Source organism: Marmota flaviventris, chromosome 17 (assembly GCF_047511675.1).
Source record: "Marmota flaviventris isolate mMarFla1 chromosome 17, mMarFla1.hap1, whole genome shotgun sequence".
Taxonomy (NCBI): Eukaryota; Metazoa; Chordata; class Mammalia; order Rodentia; family Sciuridae; genus Marmota; species Marmota flaviventris.
Window position 1 is genome coordinate 73586329 of NC_092514.1, and position 17596 is coordinate 73603924.

Consider the following 17596-nt stretch of genomic DNA (forward strand, 5'->3'; position numbering starts at 1 on the left):
TTGGAGGGGCCTGCGGGGCACCCTCCATGGGTGGGAGTGGGGGAGGGAAACCTGTCGTCTTCAGAGCTTTGAATCGCTGCCTTTCAGGAAGCCACCGGGGCTTGGAAATGCCCTTCGCGGGGAGGTCAGCAGGGGCAGGCTTTAGAAGGATCTTCCCCCAGAGGAGCTGGGGCCTCATTCTCTTTTCTTTTCCAGAGGGGAGGCTCAGGTTCTCTGGGAGGTCCGTCCGGGGAGCCTTGCTCTCCATCCCGGCTCTGCTCGAGGCTGGGGCAGGGCTGGGCCAGGTCACGGCAGGTCTGGGGCTATCACAGGGCCCCTGGGTGTGCTGGGGGGTTTGTGGGTGCCTCTCTGTGCTGTGCATGGGGAGCCCCCGACTGCCATGATGGGCCTGAGGAAGGCCCTAGCCCACAGGCCATCTTCAGGGTGCACCGCCGTCTCCATGCTGGTCCTTCAGGTGGCTCTGGCCCTTAGGACACTTTTGCTTGTACCTCCTCAGTGTGGCCAAAGCTCTGAGCCCACAGGCCCTTCCCTGAGCTGCCTGGCCCTGCCCCTCCTCCAGGGCCCTGCCCAGGTCCACTCTCTTCTTCCTCACCTTCCCACCTGCCGCCTCGGAGCCTCACACCAGGCCACGCTGGACCGGTTCCTGTGCCCGAGTGGACCTCCCGGCCTCTCCTGGGGGTGCCGGCGTTCTATTCAGGGAAGGCAGCTCTTACTGCTGTTTCTGCTTTTCCCTTTTTTTTTTTTTTTTGAAAAAAATGACTCTCAGGCGATCAGTCCTCATGGGCATCCCGCCGAGAGGATAAGTCAGTAGGTCACACCAGAGGTTTGGGAAGGTCCTTGAGCCCGTGAGGCTGGTGCAGGGTAATGGCTTTGGGCCTGGGGAGGAGCAAAGAAGCCCAGCTCCCCGTTTTCCATGTCAACACCTGCAGCCCCTGGCCCAGGGGAGGCAGGCAGCATGCTGGGTAATGTGGCTTGGATCTGCGTTCAGTTAGCTACTGTATTAAGGAGACTGTGGACAGTTTCTTCTCCTGCATGTAAGACGTCCAAATTAAAATGATTCTTAAAAGCTGGAATTAGGAATCGAAATTATATTCCGTAATAGGCAGGGTGGATTCCTCTTTGGCTGACACTTGAAGATCTCCCAGGCCTGGAAGGGGAGAGTTACTTACTGGAGGTAAGTCAGATAAGCCGAGCTTCTTGGCTTCAGAAATCCCCTCTCTCTCTTCCTCCTGCCTTAGGCCCAGTGGATTCCTCCGGCTTTGGAAGAATTTGGGTTTGAATATGAAAATGACAATAATACAACAACCCTGAATAAATCTGCTCATTTTTTTAGATATGTATCTTATTTATGACTGCATGAATAAGGGCACATGGACACTTAGTACTTGTCCTTGTATCAAGTCCCCGTGTCTGCACATTAGTCAGCTACTGCTGTGTAACACATTACTCCAAAATTCAGATGCCTAAAACAACAAGTGCTGTCTCAGAGTTTCTATGGAGTGTGGGCACAGCTTGGTAGGGCACCTCTGCCTCAAAATCCCTCATGAGTCTAGAGTGCCCCAGGGTGTTGGCTGAGCTTTATTCTCATAGATGGCTCGACTCAGGGGCAATCTGCTCCTAAGCTCACTCACAGATGGTTGGTAGAATTTAGTTCCTTGCTGGCTATTGGCCAGAGTTCCTGCCATGTGAGCCTCCTCATAGAGCGACTCGGTACCTGGTAGCCAGCGTCCCTCCCAGTGAGTAACAGATCAAGAGGGAGCCGGTAAGACAAAAGCTGGAGGTTTAGTAACCTCATCTTGGAAATGACATCTTTTCACCTGTGTGCATCCTATTTGTTAGGAGCAAGTTTGGAGGTCCAGCCCATGCTGAGGGGGGAGATTCCTCAAGAGCATGGTCCCAGGAGGCAAGAGTCATTGGGGGCCACCTAGAGGCTGCCCACCATGCTCTCCTCTGTGCAAGCCTGTGTGTGTCGGGGGATATGCGATTTTGGTTTTGCAGGAGGTGTGAATACCTGCAGATTTATAGATCGGGAACATTTTCTTTCTGACTATCTGGAAAGAAGAGCCTCATTTAATAGACCATTAATTTATTTGACTTGCACATTTTGCCAACAACTTGCTTCTGTCTCTGATAGAGCATCCTGTTGAAATCCACAAATTACAGATATGTGTAACAGCAGGCAGCAGCCTATATATGAAAACACCAACTATCAAGTGCCAGCATGCAGACAGGCTTGCCAGCCGGTAGGTTCCAGATGGGGGATCTGCCTGAAAGGTGGGAGCGGCTTCTTCCTCCAGGGCAGCGGGGGCCGGATCTGCAGTAATGAACCCTCACGCTGTGCTTGCCCTGGAGACATCGATGTTCTCTCTGTGTCCACTGTGGGGGAAATGACTTGGCCAGCCTCAGCTGTGGCTACAGCAACAGGCCCGCCGAGCAAGCCAGGCCAGGGCCTTCACACAGGGTCAGAGCCCTGGGCAGGGCGAGCAGGGTCGGGGCACTGCTTTCCTGAGCAGGCTCATATTGTCCAGCAACCTGGTGGCCCATGCTTTGGGCATACCATCCCCCCTTTCACTTAAGTAAAGGGAACATCCCCAGTGTGGTCACTTGGGGTCAGGTCCATTGGTCAATCATTACTTCTGCTTCTTCAGCCCTTCCTTCCCCTGGGAATCTGCCCTCAGGAGGGGCAGCACTCCACCTGGGGGTCTCCGGTTTGGGAGTGCGATGTGGTAGAAGGCACGTGGCCCTGGGAGGGGACAACCCTTTGGGATCCTGGCCTGTGGCTTCCCAGCTGTGAGACCTCAGTTTTCCTCTCTGTAAAATAGGGATTGTGTGTCCTACTTCAAGAGATTTGTGAGGTTGAAATAAGTCATAGGAAGAGCCACATGACATGTCAGGCCTCCCCCTCCCCACCTGCAGAGCCAAGCCAAAGCCAAGTGTTCTTCTAATTGAATGCAGACTTTGCATGTGGGTCCTGTTGCCCAGAGACATTCCTTTTTGAGTGGGAAGTGAGGAAGGGGAACGGGTGTGTGTTTGCAGGGGCTGGGAGGGGCCCTGGGAGAGGCAGGGGACAGAGCATAGCTCTGCTAAACATTTCTCTCTGGGAATGTTTCCCTGCAAATGACAATGCTGTGGAAGCCAGCTAGGGCAGAAGGCCTCAGGGATCCAGCTCCTGCCTGACAGCCCCAATCCATTCCCCGGCAGGAAGTGCGCAGCCAGCAGTTTCCCTGGCCTGGAGTGTGTGTGTGTGTGTGTGTGTGTGTGTGTGTGTTTGGAAGGAGCCTTGGAGAGTGCCAGAGATGGGATGTCCGTGTGTCCCCAAAGTTTACATGTGGGAATTCCAGGATGTGCCATTGGGAGGTAATTAGGGTTAGAAAAGTCATAGGGGTGGGGCCCTCAAGGTGAGAGTGATGTCCTTACAGGAAGAGACTGCTGCCACCCAGCGTCACTATAGGATGACAGGACCCCTTCTGTGGGGGCCTGGGGCCCACAGGACGCTGAAGGACGCAGGCTTCTTTGGGAACGTTTGCTTGTTCGGTAGGGGAGAGGTGACAGGGGACGATGGCTCCTGAGGTTGATAATGGAGGGCAAGGCCTATTGGTGACTTCCGGGCCAGGACAGCCTGGCTGATTAGAATGGCTGCTCCAATCCTGTGGACTGACGGCCTCTCTGGGACGTCCCTCGGGAGGACAGGGAGGAGGGGTCCTCCCCAGCCTGGGAGGACTGTGCTTGTCCTTCACCTCTGCAAGCTCTGGTTCCAGTTGCTGCCTCCAGGTCCCCTCTGTACCCCAGCTCAGGGCTGATGTCACCCCCTGCTGCAGCTCCTGTCTTGGGGCCCGTGCACCCCGGGCCCAGGCAGACCCAACGGGCCCTTCCAGGTGCCATGCTCTCCACCCCGCAGGGCTGCCTGGCCCTACAGCCTCCTGCAGGATTTTCCCTTGTTGTTAAACTTATCTTTGTCCTGTCTGCCTTGAATCGCGCTCACTTGTGTCCGTCGCCTGTTGTTAGGCGGGGTGGAGAAGAGGGACAGAGACAGGAGCACCATGGGCTCTCATTGTACCACAAAGTGGGGTTGGAAGCTCTTCTGTGTCTTCAATGGCCTGATCCCTGGGCCTCCGTCCTGGCTTGGAGCCTCGCATCTGGCTTTCCATGGGTTTGAGTGGGGAGGGGCTGCTGGGACCGCCTCCCCGGTACATGGATATTTTTGGCAAGACATTTTCTTTCTGGGTTGAGTCTATCTTCCCCTGCCACCTCCCACCTGCCACCTCTGGGCGTGAGTGCAAGGCCAGCCCTGTGCTGCTGGGTTTGTGTCGAGCCCAGCCGAGTGCGGACTGTTGCACTCGCACCCAGGCCAGGGGTACCTGCCCACCCCTCCCACAGGGAAGGTGCTGAGGGTCGTGAAGTCAGCAGTTCTCAAAGTGGGTCCCCCCAGGCTCAACAAGTTCATTTATACACCTCAATCAAAACAGCCGAGTGCAATGGACCAACAGAGAGAGAGAGAGAGAGAGAGAGAGAGAGAGAGAGAGAGAGAGAGAGAGAGCACCAGCTGGCTTCTATTCAGCCAGATGTTCAAGAGACGCACGGTGCCGAGAAGCAGAGCCTTTCTTCTCACTGATGTTTGGATGGCTTCGAAAGTGTTTTTCATAAAAACTGATTTACGTCAACCTATAGTGAGTGGTTCATGGTTGCTATTTTTTTTTTTTTTTTGTAACAGGGATTGAGCACTTAATCACTGACCTCATCCCCAGCCCTTTTTATACTTTATTTCGAGACAGGGTTTTGCTAAGTTGCTTAGGGCCTCATTACGTTGCTGAGGCTGCCTTTGAACCCGAGATCCTCCTGCCTCAGCCTCCGGAGCACACGGATGGCAAGTGTGTGCCACCGCGCCTGCTCAGGGCTGCTATTTTTGAGTTAATAAATAGAAGTCAACTTTCTCGATTTTAATTTTGAATACAGTAAATATATATTTATATATGTTTATATTTATATAAACAAAAACCTTTGGACTTATCAATAATTTTTAAAATAAAAGGACTGTGGGATGAAAAATTAGAGAACCATTGGTGTGATTTTTAGTGCTCCACCTGTTTTTGTGAGGCTGGGTTGGAGCCTCACAGATGGAGAGGCTGAGTCTCCAAGAAGTGACTTGTCCATGGTTTTACATTAAATGGCAGAACTGGGATTTGAAAAAAAAAATACTTCTTTATTGAAAACAATAACTAATGCACTAACTGTGAGGGAAACTGGAAAGTGAAAGAAAATCTATCCCTGAGTCTGTGACTTCAATATTTTAGAATAGTTGCCCTACCCCATGCAAATCTACATATCTCCATCATACCTTCTGTGCGGTTTTATATTCTAGAGCAGGATTTAAATCTAGACCTGAGACAGAGGCAGGGCAAGCTCCTATATCCCCAGAGAGGTGGAGGCAGCTCCCCTGGCTTTATCTGCTCTCGGGGCTGAGAGTGTCTGGGGCTAGGACCTGTAGATGTGCGTCACAGGCTGACTTGTGCCGTCCACCCAGTAAAAATCAATGCGGAAGCTCTAGCCCTGGTATTCCTGCAGCGACTGTCCTTGCAGACCGGCCTTTGAAGAGGTGGTCAGGACACAATCCCAGTAGTATCCTTGTCAGAAGAGGAAATTTGGACACCTGAAGAAAGACCGGTGCAGAGGATTGGCCATTTGGGGACACAGCGAGAAGAGGGCCACCTGCAAGCCCAGGAGGGGGCCTCAGAGGAAGCCCACCCTGCCCCACCTTGACCTGCACTTCCAGCTTCCAGAAACGTGAGACAATAAACTGCTGCTACTGAAGCCACCGGTGCGTGGCATTTTGTCCTGGCAGCCCCAGCACGGCGGTGCACCGTGGGGACAGGAGTGTGCACGGGGTGGCTCCATCTTGGCTTTCTACTCGCCTGGTCCAGCCCTACGGCCACCTGCAGCTCCCCGGTGCTCACAGGGAGGGCAGGGAAGGAGGAGCAAGGTTTCCTTTCCATTCCATTCCAATTAATTGAAATGCAGAGCACTCAGGCTGCCAGCCACTGTGCTGTCCACAGCTTCCTGGGGACCTGGCACACCAGCCTTGGGGCGCTGTGTGACGTCTGCTGCTGTCCCGTGCGTTGCTACTCCCTGCCCTGAACCCCGAGACTCAGCTCCAGGGGCCTTCTTGAATCTCCACTGGATGCCTAATGGACACCCTGGAGCCAACACCCTGAAGCTCTTCAGTCCACTTCTCCCCAGATCCTCCATCTCAGGGGACGGCACCCCAACTGTCCCACGGCTCGGCCTCCCCCACTCCTGGACCACAGGCCCTCCCCGGGCTCCTGCCCCCTCCTCACCTGCACCCCTCCTGCATCCAGCAGCAGAGAAGTCTTGTCCTAGGCCTCACTTTCTGCCACCAACCGTGACAGAGTAAGTTTCAGCTGCCAGCCACGGCCACCCTAGGATCTGGCGTGCAGGTCTCCCACCCCTTCTCTCTGGTCCTGCACCACTCTGGCCTTGCCCCCCCCCCATCCAGGGCTCCTTTGTTTCTTACCCCAGCTCCTCCCTTCCCATTTCTGTGAAGTCTCCTTCTCACTCTTGTGGAATTCAGTGTCACCTCTCCAGGGGGCCTCATCCATCCTGCCAATCCTAGCACAGCCTGATGCTTCAGGCCTGGCCTGCATCCCCTGGGGAGCAAGGCCCTGCAGGCCAGGCCCCGTCCTGCACATTGACTTGTCCCAGCCTAAGGGCCCTCCTCTGCACCGCACACCTTCTCCTCCCTCCTCTCTGTGCACGTGGGAGGGCTGTGCCTTCGCCTCACCTCCTGCTCAGGGCTCCATGTGGCTCCCTTTTCCTCCCCCCCCTTCTTTGGGGCAAAGGGTAGAGGAAGGTAGGAGCTGGTCATCCTGGGTCCCCAAGCCCACTGGCTGCCCCTGCGGTGGGGGCCCCCTTACCCAGCTGGCCCCACCCACCAGAAGCCCCTGCCCAGTCTGTTGGGAGCCAGCCTGGAGCTGCGGGCTCCCCTGCCTCTGGGTAAGATCCCAGCATCCCAGCGACACCCAGCCCCACACCTCACAGTCCCACCCTAATTACCAGGCAGGGGAGCCTGCTCTTTTCAGCCCTGCCTGCAATTTCCCTAATTATAGCTGAGGCTCTGAGCAGCAGCTTCCCCATAATCCACTTAATGCAGAAACACCCCCATCCCACCCACTTGGGCTCTGACTTTAACCCCCTGGTTGCTGGATGGCGGTTTTCTGAGTGGGCACCTGTTATGTCCCCACCCAATTCACACCCTGAAGCCCTAACCCCAGTCACTCAGCATGAGACCATACTTGGAGACAGGTGTTTAAAGAGGTGAGTAAGTTAACCCCAAGTCCCCGGGGAGGGGCCCTCCTCCAGTGGGACTGCTGTCCTCCTAAGAAGAGGCCAGCAGGATGCAGACACCAAGACTCTGAGGTCACCGGCCAGTGGGAGGCCTCTGAAGACCCTGCCGACACCTCCACGCCAGGCTTCCAGCCTTCAGAATTATGAAAAGGTACATGTCATTAAGACACCCAGTTGGTGGCTTCCCTAGCAAATGAAGCCCTCCAGGAGGCCCGCCCACAGGCCAGCCCAAGGGGGTGGAGCTGAGCTTCTCCAGGGCCTTGTCCTGGAGTGGGGGGGGGGGTTCTGGAGGCTGGACCCAGGTGGACACACTGACCGCCCCACATGTGCAGGTGCGAGGTGTCCGGGGGCGGGGGTGTCCAGTCATGGGTGTGTCTGTGAGTCTCTGCAGGTTCAGACAGGACAGTGGCTAGGCTGGGCAGGGGGTGCTCAGAGCCCTGCCGCGCCCCACGGAGCTGCAAGCGAGCTGCTGGTCAGGGCAGCAGGTGGCCGCCCCAGACAGAGCGCCCCGTGGTGGGAGCAGCAGAGGCAGAAATGGTGTGGAGCTGACGGTGGCCCAGCCCCCAGCTGTCAAGTTCTCTGGGACTCTGAGTCCCTTGGCCACCCCACAGTCATGGCCACCCCCAAGGCACTCTCCCTGTGGGAGTCCTTCTGAAGGTCACTCCCAAATTGTGAGGTCCTGAATGCATGTGGGTAGAGAGGAGGGCAGGGGGGACCCCGGGAAGTCACCCTGGAGGAGTCAAGGGGACTGAATGCATCATGGGATGGTGGCTGTGGGCACAGGCCCCAGGAAGCCTTCTGAGGACAGGCTGGGACCTGCGGCCTTGGAAACAGGTCATGGCGTGCGCAGGGGAGGCCTGGAGAGGCTGGGAGTGGCCAGGACCCCAGCTGGGGTGGCTCCTGGTCCAGTGGTGGAAAGTGTCTGGGTGGACTGAGGCTGGTCACCTGCGGTGTTGGGCACAATGGCGACCCTGCGCTGCCTGTCCTGGGCCCTCCTGCGACCCTCCCCCGGCCAGCACCTTCCTGTCCCTCTTGGCTGTCCTGTGAGTCCCCGAGGGTTCTGGATTTTGGGGACCACTCATAGTCGAGGCAACTCAGACACGGCACACAGTGGTTCTCAGATCCCGAGGCAGCGTTTGCTGGAGAGCCCTGAGATGGCCCACGCGTTGGGTGACTAACAGGAGTCACAGGAGAAGGGGGACTCTGGCGTGGGAGAAGTAGGTGCCCAGGTATGGCGCTCCCTCCTCCCGTGGGAGGGAGCACAGAGCATGCACCTTCCCTGCAGTGAAGTGTGGTGATGTGAGACTTGGCACCCCCGGATTTAGTGGGGGCTGGTCACGTAGGCCTTCCCGCGGAGCAGCTGTCAGAACTCCCACGGGAGGTGGGATCGTCACAGTGTCCGCCAGCCCCGGCACAGGGAGGCCCTAGCCAGCTAGGGGTCGGGGGCCAGCTGGGGGACGGGGCGCTGGCTGTCCAGGAAGCCAGCTGTGAGCAGGTCCAGGCCTCGGCCGGGCCCGTGGGGTCCTTCCCTTCCCGGGCCCGTGGCTCCGAGACGCCGAGTTCCCTGTTCTAATCGTTCCCTGCATCAGGGAATCAGAGCCCAGGTGGCTTCTCCTCGCTCACTCTCCGCTGGACAGCCGACCCTGGTCTCTTGGCCCCTTGCGGTGGGGACCTTCCATTGTCCCAGAGGCATGGCAGCTGAGCGGGGTCTCTGTGCCTGCTTTGGGGAGCCCCTCCCTCCACGGGTGGCTGTCCCCCTCACTGTAGCCTCTCAGCCTGCATCTTCACGCCCGCCCTGACCACCAGCCATTTCTCCACACACCTCCACGGTGGGGTCCCAGCCTCAGAGGCTCACAGCCCCGCTTGAGGGCAGTTCTGGCCTGGGAGAGCGTGGCCACCTCCAACTGTGGTCCTCTTCCTGGTGGCACCCGCCAACCTTCAGGGGCCAGGCAGCGGGTGTCCCTGGGACTCATCTATCACTTCACCAGGAACTGGTACCACAGGTCATCTCCTCGGAGGGGACCCGGGTGGCTGGGCGGCAGGACTGGAAGGGAGACAAGTCACCAGAGGCCCTTTGAGATCTTTTAAGTTTTGTGCCGTGTGCATATGTTAGTATTTAAAATAAAATTTCAACTAAAATAAGATTGAAGAAGAGAAGGGGAAGGAAAGGGAGGGAGAGGAAGAGAAGGAAGGGGAGGAGGAGACTATTCACTGTTGCCGAAAGGTAGAAACAACCCAAAGGTTTATCACCCGTTGAGCAGATGGAACAAGTGCGCTATGTCTATATGATAGAATATTATTCACCCATAAAAAGGAGTGAAGTTCTGGCATGGGTTGTGATATGATGAACCCAGAAAACGTCATACTAAGTGAAAGCAACCAGACACAGAAGGTCACATAGAGTATGACTGCATTTATATGAAATGTCCAGAAGAGACAGAATGTAGATTAGCAGTTCCCCGGGGGCTGAGGGAGGGGAAGTGGGGAGTTACTGCTATGGGTATCAGGTTTTCTTCTGGGGAGATGCAAAAATTTTGAAAATAGGTAGTTGCATGAGGAAGTGAAGGCATGGAATCCTGTGATGTGTATATTTTTAAATGATCAGTTTTAAGTTATGTGAATCTGACCTTGATTTTTAAAGAACTAAAGTGAGTCTATTCCTGGCAGGGCGGCTCAGCAGCAAGCGCCTGTCGCAGGCTTTGTGGGTCCTGGAGGGCAGGTGCTCCTGGTGTCCCAGCTGAATGCACACGGCTACCCCACGTCTCCACTCTGCCTGGTGGACCCCTGGCTAACCCTGGATTCCAGAGTCCATGGGGTCCCTCCACAGGACACACTGCCCTGCAAGTTAAGTGTAGAGGGATGTGTCCCATGTCCAGTTAACCAGCCCTCAACCAAAACAGCACCGTGCACACTCTGAACAACGGGTGGCAATGACTACTTCAGAACGCAGCAGGAGCAGGGCCTGCCGTGAACCTTGGGCCGCAGTCTCTCCAGGCCACGTGGCCTGCAGGTGGATCACACTGAGGACCGTCTGTGTCCTCTGGAGACCCAGCAGCAAGCCCATCTACTCAGGTCCCTTGGCCACCCGCCTGCCTTCTCTAAGGGACAAGAAGAAAGAATGCTGTGGCCCGAGGACCACCCTGGACCTGGATCAGCACGTTAGAAGCGGGGGCTCAGCACCCAAGGCAGGAGGTGCTGAGGCCAGGGCCTCTGTTCTGGCTGCTCCTGGGGAGGGAGACACCAGAGCTGGGCTCCCTGAGAGATGACAGCTTTGAGGCTCCCCTGGGAGATAAGGCACAGCTCGGGCAGGCCACGATGAATGGTTGAGGAGACCAACGCAGCAGGGCCGGGGATGTGCTGTGGCCACACAACCTGGGTGTGGCAGTGCTGGGACTTGAACCCAGAGCCGTTTGACCCCAACTCTGTGCTTTTACACAAGATTCTGTGGTGGGGAGTTTAGGGTCACCTCGGTGCTATGGATGGAATGTTCGCATCCCCCTGCCCAAATCACAGGTGACAGTCCTAACCCCACCCCACCCCCCCATGTTAGAAGACACGGGAGACCCTGCTTCCTGCTCTCTGCCACCTGCAACCAGGAAGAGGCCCGCACAAGACTGCAGACCTGCCCACACCTTGCCCTTGGACTTCAGCCTCCAGAACTGAGAAGCAGCTCCGACTGCTGGGGCCGCCCACTCTGTGGCCGTCTGGGGTGGGGCCATGACCCTTCTCCCGACCACATGCTAGTAGTAGTGATTTTCTTCCTGCGGAAGCCCAGGAAGGGGCTGTCGGAAGAGCATGAATCTCGCCATTGCAGTCCCTGGACAGCAGCAGCAGCCTTGGGGCTGACAGAAGTTCGGACCTCAGGAGGGGACCTCGGGGACAGTCCCTTCATGCCTCGGTGGCTCCGACCCATGCCAAGGCAATCTTCCAGCAGGTCAAGACCCACCAAGGACAGAGGCAGAACATTTTATGGCCCAAGGCCGCTGAGCTCCACCAGGCAGGGCTGAGGCTGGAGCAGCCACATCTGAGGGTGCGTGCTGCCCGTGGGTGGGGCTGAGCACTGCCCGAGCAGGGCAGGATCCCTGAGCCTTCTCAATGCCTTTACATGGAGGTTACACAAAATACCTCCTCCTACTCCACAAAGGGGAGAGGATGCAGTTCTGGGTGGGGCCAGGAAGTGGGAGAGGCTAGTAGGTCAGGGCCTGGGCCTAGCAGCAAGCCCACTAGCAGAGGGGAGGGGACGGGTGTGGAGGTGGGGGATGGGCTAGGGTGGGGTGGTGGGGAGGGGCGCTGGGGGCGGGCACTCTGCAGTTCTGTGAGAGTTTAGGTTGTCCTCAGAAAACTTGGACAGAACCACCACTTGACCCAGCTATCCTACTCCTCAGTTTACACCCAAAGGAATTAAAATCAGCATACTACAGTGACACAGCCACATCAATGTTTAAAACACCTCAATTCACGATAGTCAAACTATGGAACCAACCTCGATGCCCTTCAACAGATGAATGGATAAAGAAAATGTGGTACATAGACACAATGGAATATTACTTAGCCTTAAAGAAGACTGAAATTATGGCATTTGCTGGTAAATGAAGGGAGCTGGAGACTTAAGATGCTAAGTGAAATAAGCCGATCACAAAAAACCAAAGGCTGAATGTTTTCTCTGATATGTGGGTGCGAATTCACAATAGGCAGCTGGGGACTAGGGAAAATTAGAGGTACTTTGCATTAGGCAGAGGGGAGTGAAGGGAGGGGAGAGGGCTTGGGAGTAGGAAGGACAGTAGGATGAATCAGTCATTATGACCCATGTACATATATGATTACACAATGGGTGTGATTCTGCATCATGTACAACCAGAAGAATGAGAAGTCATACTCTGTTTATGTCCGATGTGTCAAAATGCATTATACTGTCATGTATAACGAATTAGAACAAATAAATAAATAACCCAGTAACATTAAAAAAAAAAAAAAAAACAACCAACAAGGAGAGTTTAGGGTGTGTTCCTGGAGGCTTCTCTCTTCCCTGGGGTCATCTCAGGGTGGAACCATTTCCTCTGATATTCCTGAGCAACATCCAATTCATCACCATCCTAAACATTGATTTAGGGGGGAAGAGCCTTCAGCTCCGAGAACTGCTGAGATATGGAATGATGGATGGTTTTATTAGAAAGCTCCAGTTTTACATTTATCAAATTAAACCAGCAGCCAAGGGGCACTTAATTAAGATTCTTCTTATCAGCCGGAGAAGAGAAGATGGGGAGAAACAGGGCTTGGGCCCACCTTCCAGGAGGAGAGTGGTTAGGGCCCCAAAGCCCAGGCCAAGGGCTGGGGAGGGAGGGCGGCAGACAGGAAGAAGGGCTGTCCTCACTGCGGGACCCCGGGGCATGGTCCACACCTGCTCCTCAGCCTCTCAGTCAGGTCCTCAGGCTCCCTCTGTGCTGCGTCTGTGAATCCACCGGAGCCCAGGGAGCCAGGGAGCCAGGCTCGCAGAGCAGGTCTGGCCTCAGATCTAGCTCTCCCTACTCACCATGTGGCCATGAGTGAGTCACTTCAGGTTTTTAGAAAATGAGATAAAATCCACATAAAACTCACCCCTTTGGAGTGTCTGACCTCTTCAAGGGCTGCCAGTAGCTTCATGGTTTTAGCATATTTGTGATGGTATACGCACCATATCTACCTCGTTTTAGAACATTTCCATCACCCCCAAAAGATACCTCTTCACCTTAAAAAGAAACCCTCAGAGGGAAGCGCCCTCCTGGGGCTGCGCACCCTAGAGCATGCCCTGCTCCTGTCTGCCGCTCGGGACCCTGGACCAGGGTTTTGAGCCTCAGGAGTGACAGTGGGTGGAAGGTGAGCCCTGAGTTCTCCAGGCTGCAGCGTGGAGTCTAGCTCTGCATGAGCCATTATGCCCAGTACGTTGCCTCTGTGAACCTCGGTTTCCTCATCTGTGAAGTGAGGATGTGAACCCCACCTGCGGAGCACAGTGCCTGGCAATGCCAGCTTCCAAAAGGTGGCGTGTCAGTTTCCTGTGGTCGTTGCCACCAAGAACTGCCCACTGAAGGCCTCAGAAGAGCACAGATGCTTCACCTTGCCCTTCTGGAACTCACAAGCCCCCAACAGGGGCTAAGATCAAGGTGTCGGGAGGGCTGGTTCCTTCTGGAGGTCTTGGGAGAAACTGTCCCCTCACTTCTTCCAGACTCTGGAGGCTGCCTCTGGCCCCTGGCTTGTGGCCCCTTCCTCCATCTTCACAGCCGGCCACGGTGGGCTGAGCCTTCCTCTGGGGTATCGCACGACGCCCATTCTTCTCTAGGGCCCTGGTGATTAGGTTAGACCAACCCAGAGATCTGGGATGATCTCTGTATTTTGAACGTGGTTGACTAGCAACCAGAATTTCATCCACAACCTGGATCTGCTCTCTTTTCTATGGTGACAAGTTCCCAGGTTCTGGGAATTAGGACATGGGCATCTTTGGGAACTGTGAATCTGCCAATCCCAGATAGCTGACCCCGTGTTCCTACAGTGACCTGAGTTGCAATTGGGAAAATGACCAGAAACAAAGGGTCCCCCACCACCAAAGTTCCTCTGGAAATTTAAAGTTCCCCTGCAAATTAACCTGAAATAGTGATATAAATATCATAATAAATTTAGAGTCCCTGGTAATTTCCTGGAATGTGGTAGATGCTCGATAAACGAGATCTCATGATCATGATAGGTAAAGCGTTCACTTGTGTTCCTAGTGCTGGGGTGGGGCTTACCTGGGAGGGCTGCCTGCCTTGTTGGTCCACTGCCACCCTGATGACAGACAGGCAGGCAGACAGACAGACAGACACACACACACACACACACACACACACACACACACACACAGTAGTTACTTTCCCTGCAGAACAGCCAAAGTACAATAGTTCTGCTCCCGGCCCCCACAAGCTGTGCAGCAGAATAGCCTTCTGGCATAAATAAAAATAAACCCCAGACACTGCTTTTCAATCAGGATTAGCCTAAATGTTGTGAAACAGAAAGCATGAAATATGTGCGGAGGGCCAGCCCCCCCACTGCCAGCCTCCCTGCACGCTCCCGGCGCCTGGTGGTGTGTGGGGTTGGTTGTTCCCACCCGGCGTGGCTGTTGAAGATTTGTGCACAGTGTCAGTAAATGCTGTTATGACATTATTAATGCTCTGCACTCCAGCAAGGGACAATGGCCTATTGCCTCATAATGTGCTGTCTGCGGCTGCAGCCGGAGCGCATTAAATGGGAATTTCAAATACGGTAAACTGCTTGCTTCGTCCCAGCCACCCCAGGCCCCGTCTGGGAGCGCCAGAAGCAGCCTTGGCGCTCTGAGAAGGTGGGGGCAGCAGTCAAGGTTCTGATGCCCAGAGAGGCCCCAGGGGGACCCTGAGTTGCCCAGGAGGTCCCCAGATTTTGACCCAGTGTCCGCCTCCCTCCTCTGGGGCAGGGAGGTGTCTGCAGCTGGGCTCGAGGGTTGACAGTGGTGAGGGGTAGGTCTCAGGAGAGCTGGCCTTGCTGGGTGGCCTTGCTGCTCTACCCTCCAGAGATATCCACAGGGGGCCCAGATGGCAGACCATCAAATGGATTGTATTGGTCTTGCACAATGTTCTAAAAATATTGAGCCTACATTTTAAAATTATACAACTTCATACAAGAAGCCCAGATTTCTGGCTTCTCTTGAAGTCTGGGCCCGAAGTGGGGGCATGTGCAGACCCTGGGGGCTGCCAGTCCTTCACAGGCTCTAACCACTCCAGCTCCTTCCACTGGGTCCCTGTGGTGGGTTGAACCACAGGAAGGAGTCAAATGTCATCCCAGAACTTCAAAATGCAACCTTATTTGGAAACAGGGTCTCTGCAGAGGAAATGAGTTAAGATGAAGCCATCCTGGATCAGTGTGGGCCCACACCCCGCCGCAGTGTCCTTGTACGGAGTGGGAAACATGGCCACAGTGAGACACGCACAGAAGCCATGTGTGGGCAGAGCAGAGAGGAGCGAAGCAGCAGCGTGCCAAGGAAATCAAGGGCTGCTGGCTGTGGGCCTGGGGACGCAGCTCGGTGGCAGGGCACTGGCCTAGTGTGAGCAAGGCCTGAATTTGATCCTTAGCAACCCCTGCCTCAAAAAAAAAAGAATTGCTGGCCACCGCCTGGGGCAGGGAGGTGTCTGCAGCTCCAAGTGTCCCTTGGAGCCTCCAGGAAAAGCCAACTCTGTCAACACTTGAATTTCAGATTTCTGGCCTCTAGAATCAGGAGAGAAGAAACTTCTGTAACTCGTTAGGACAACCTAGGAAAGGACCCTTAGGGGTTTTCCCACTGCCTGGCCCACCTCCTCTAGGCATCTTGGGTCCCTTGAGAGGGGGGCACCCCCTGCTGCCTGCATCCCTCTGGAGTTCTGCACTACCTTCTTGGGCACAGGGCCATCCCCGCCGGCTCTGGGTTTCTCCTGACCCCTCCAGCTGCACTGGGGCCTGGAAGTATTGTATGGGGAGTAGGGGGACGGATGCTGGGCTTGCACCCCCTGGGCACAGGCCCACTTACACCTCAAAAGAGCCCTGTCCTTGGAAGCACCCTCCAGCCCGGGTGCCTCAGCTCCTGTGCCCGATTCTCCTTCTTCATCAGAAAACAACAGGTGTTTGTCTAGAACCATGGTCTTCCACCCCGGCTGGTTGTGGCATGAAAGAGCAAACGCGCCCTGGCCCCACCTCAGGGATCGGGTCAGAGTAAAGCTTCTGCTAAGCTCTGCAGGTGACTCTGAGACCCCCCTGTCTGTAAGGCAGGGTCTCTTGGTTTGGGTTCCCTGGAAGCAGATTCAAGTGCGGGTGGTCTGTGTGGGAGGTGACCCCTGGAACTTGGCAGGGGAGCGAGGGACGAGGCAGGGGCAAGAGGCAGCCAGTGTGGGGCATCACAGAGCAGGCGACCATGGGGGGCAGATGGGACTCAGTCTTGCTGGGAACTCTGGGCTTCCCATCTGAGGGGGAGGCCGGGTGGGGGGGAATCTGTTGCTCCAGGGCTGCTTCTGGTGCACTGAGTCTCTGGAACTTCTGACCTGTCCCAGTCAGTTCTAGCATTTTCCATAGGTATGCCAGGCAGAGAGCTGAAGGTGTGCTCAGTTACCTGCCTTTGAGCACGTAGAGGTAAATGCAGAAGAATATGGGTGGGGCACCAACAGGATCTGGTATAGACAGAGGCCAAGGACTTTCACGCACCCTGTCCCTTCTCATGCTCTGCGCAGGAGCCAGGCAATGGGCTACACATGGAAATCAACAGGCCTCATTCTCATAACAATCCTCTGGGGAAGGTGCTAGAAGTAGCTGAATTTACAGTTGGGGAAACTGAGGCACGGAGAGGTCATATCCAAGATCACATGATGTGGAGATCCATGATTTTCCTCCTGACATGCACAGCACAGCTGAGAGCAAGGAGGACCATTTATCCTGGAATTCACTGCAGAGAAGAGGCTGAGAAAAGGCAAAGAGACTTGGAAGAGAACAGAGACTGGACAAGCTGCCTCACAAAGTGGCGTTCACTATTCTGCCTCTGCCTCTCCTCCTGGCCCTGAGCCGGTTGGGAAATGGCAGAGGGGGCTTTCCCCCTCCTACCTCGGAGCCCAGATCCAGAGAGCAAGGCCCAGCGGATGTATGCAGTGCCCTCTCCCATCTTCTAAACTCTGCCTCCCTGGATGGTCCACCCCGAGTGTGACCATGCCCTCTGGCGAGACCCTCCTCTTTGTTCTGAAAATGTCAACCAGGTGTAAATACAACCCGCAAGGCTTTCCTGACAGAGGTGCACAATCAGAAGGGCCATTTCATTTCTTAGCAAGAAGTGGCTTTGGCCTTGACAGCCAGTGATTAAATTATTACCCCGGTTTGCGGCAGATGGAGGCACCCAGGCGCGAGTTGTGATTTAGAGGCCCAGCAGAGACCCCTGCCCTCACACATCTCCTTAGCCAGTCTGCCGTGATGGCCAAGTTTCCACCACCATCCGTCACTCTTCCGCACCAAGGCACGGTCAGCATGTCCTTGTTCGATGCAAATTTGTTACCTAGCTGGAGTAACACATTAATCCGCCAGCACTGATTTATCACCCGTGTTCACATTGGCAGGGAGAGAGGCGCTGAGATAATGGAACATGGGACAGGTGAATTCTGATGAAGGAGCAGGAACGGCGGGAGGCATGAGTCACTGCTAGAGAGAAATGTGTGTGGGGGGGGTGGCTGGGAGAAGGGCAGGGCCG